The 2,515-nt window shown below is 37.2% G+C and overlaps 1 long non-coding RNA gene across 2 annotated transcripts in view; it reads right to left on the minus strand.

Annotated features, from left to right (window-relative positions):
• Positions 1-737: 737 nt before the first annotated feature.
• LOC134241698 (uncharacterized) overlaps positions 738-2,515 on the minus strand; it is a 2,948-nt gene continuing 1,170 nt past the window's right edge. The window contains exons 2-4 of one of the 2 annotated variants that reach the window (XR_009986712.1): positions 1,291-1,389; positions 912-989; positions 738-806 (exon numbers count right to left, since the gene is read on the minus strand). This is a non-coding gene — a long non-coding RNA (uncharacterized LOC134241698). Of the gene's footprint in view, positions 807-911; positions 990-1,290; positions 1,617-2,515 lie in introns of those variants that run through there. The other variant, XR_009986711.1, reaches the window with a different exon arrangement.

The following is a 2,515-nucleotide window of genomic DNA, read 5'->3' on the forward strand; positions in this document are numbered from 1 at the left end:
TACCTGGCAAATATAAATTATCATTTAAAGTGGAAGTACTCGAAAAGGTTGTTATTACGCTTGTTTTTTGTCCTTGTGGCGCACCGTTCCAAAATAACAGAGAGCACACAAGCCTGGTCTCTTTCAATGGCCGCCGCCATTTTGTTTTGTATTTATAACACGGGAACCGAAAACGGTGACAGAACGACAAATTCCGGAAATATTTCGATTTTTTTTTCCGAATCAGAAAAAAAACTTTAGGGTCGGCCCCCAAAAATAGGGTCGGTCGGGTAGCAGGAAACAAGACTATTTTTTTTTTTTGGCCTTAGTATAGTCTACTTGTGTGTCAAGTTATATTGAAATCGGACCAAAAATGTAGAAGGAGTAGCATTTTGAAAGAATTTCACAGAAATTTCTATTTTTAGTAACCATGGCAACACCGTTCATCGAAATCGAAAACCGATGCACAGAATTTATGTATCTTAGTGTAGTCTACTTGTGTGCCAAGTTATATTGAAATCGGACCAACACTGTAGGAGGAGTAGCATTTTGAAAAATTGTTTACAGACAGACAGACAGACAGACAGACGGACGGACGACGGACGCATTACTATCGCATAAGCTCTTCTGGTCTCTGACCAGTAGAGCTAAAAATATTAATAAAATCTTAATAAATGAAAAAAGGCTAACATATTTTCACAGATTAGAAGGAGTTTGCAGAGCTTGTATCTTACCTTTATTTTCAGGTTCTAGCTGATCTCTGGACTCTCACAGAAACATGGCGAGCTGCTTTTGGAAACAGGATCAATGCCAGCATAAACCCCTACCTATTAACAAAAAAAAAGAAACTAGAAATTCAAGAAATGCGAGTGTCATAATCTCATTTAATTCACATAACACAAGGTCTCGAGCTTGATATACAACTGACTTACCAAAGATTTCAGGTTAGACAGTAGTTAGCCCTTCATCTCCAGTCTTGTTAACAAGTTGAGGTCAGTCTCATCTTCTGCCTGTTAACAAAGAAAAATCTAAAGATCATTGAAAATAATGAAGGAGACCTTGTGCCAAAATGTTCATCTCAATCATCTTGACCTTGTCATCAGAAGAAAAAAAAATCTTAATTCATATTTTTACTAATCCTAGTCCAACGGGATCATGATGTAACCTAATTTGAATCAAGACATCCTCAGGATGCTTTAGATTGCAACATGGTTGCTGTTGTGCTGCAGAAGTAAATCACCCTGAACCTATGATTTGAATAAGTGTATAAAGAAAATTTGAAAATTGTGAAAAAAAGAGCTTTTTACTCACTCCATTATCAGATATTGGCTGCTGGACAAAGCTTGGCAATGGACTCTTCTTCTTCTCTTGGTCAGCACTGGTCTTCTTCTTTCTTCCCTTGTCAAATCCCTTTAAAATACTTGATGGAGAGAAGATAAGCAATAATTCAAAGCAATGTAATAATCAAAGAAACTCAAATGATCATAATCATTACAACATTATTAGCTGGAAAATCAAAGAGCAAATCAAGACAATAAGGTTATGATAGGAATAAGGTGGATTATTGGGGCAAGGAGAGGAATGCATAGTTACTTTAGAGAAGGGAGGACAAAAATACGTCAGAAATAATTAAACACAAGAGGCCCATGGGCCACATCGCTCACCTGAGTAACTTGGGTGAAGCAGATCTTTAGCAAATTTTCCCTCTTGCTATACCTATCATGCCCCCTTACCCCCTCCCCTTGCATGATTTTAATACTTTAGAATCTACACTACCCAAGGATGCTTCCACATAAGTTTCAGCTTTCCTGGTCCAGTGGTTCTTGAGAAGTAGATTTTTAAAGATTTGTTCTATATATTTCTATGTAAAACTTGGATTCCCTACTGTGGCCCCGCCCTATCCCTGGGGGTCATGATTTTAACAATTTAATATCTTCACTACCCAAGGATGCTTCCACATAAGTTTCAGCTTTCCTGGCCCAGTGGTTCTTGAGAAGAAGATTTTTAAAGATTTGTTCTATATATTTCTATGTAAAACTAGGATTCCCTGGTGTGGCCCCGCCCTATCCTCAGGGGTTATGACTTTAACAATTTAATATCTACACTACCAAAGGATGCTTCCACATAAATTTCAGCTTTCCTGGCTCAGTGGTTCTTGAGAAGAAGATTTTTAAAGATTTGTTCTATATATTTCTATGTAAAACTTGGATTCCCTATTGTAGCCCCGTCCTAACCCCGGGGGTCATGCTTTTTACAATTTAATATCTACACTACCCAAGACTGCTTCAACATAAGTTTCAGCTTTCCTGGCTTAGTGGTTCTTGAGAAGAAGATATTTAAAGATTTGTTCTATATATTTCTATGTAAAACTTGGATTCCCTATTGTGGCCCCGCCCTACCCCCGGAGGTCATGATTTTATCAATTTAGAATCTACATTACCAAAAGATGCTTCAACATAAGTTTCAGCTTTTCTTACCCAGTGGTTCTTGAAAAGAAGATTTTTAAAGATTTGTTCTATATATTTCTATGTAAAAC

The sequence above is a fragment of the Saccostrea cucullata genome, unplaced genomic scaffold, assembly GCF_032062105.1.
Source record: "Saccostrea cucullata isolate Sc308-1 unplaced genomic scaffold, CSIRO_AGI_Scuc_v1 ctg22320, whole genome shotgun sequence".
NCBI classification, from domain to species: domain Eukaryota; kingdom Metazoa; phylum Mollusca; class Bivalvia; order Ostreida; family Ostreidae; genus Saccostrea; species Saccostrea cuccullata.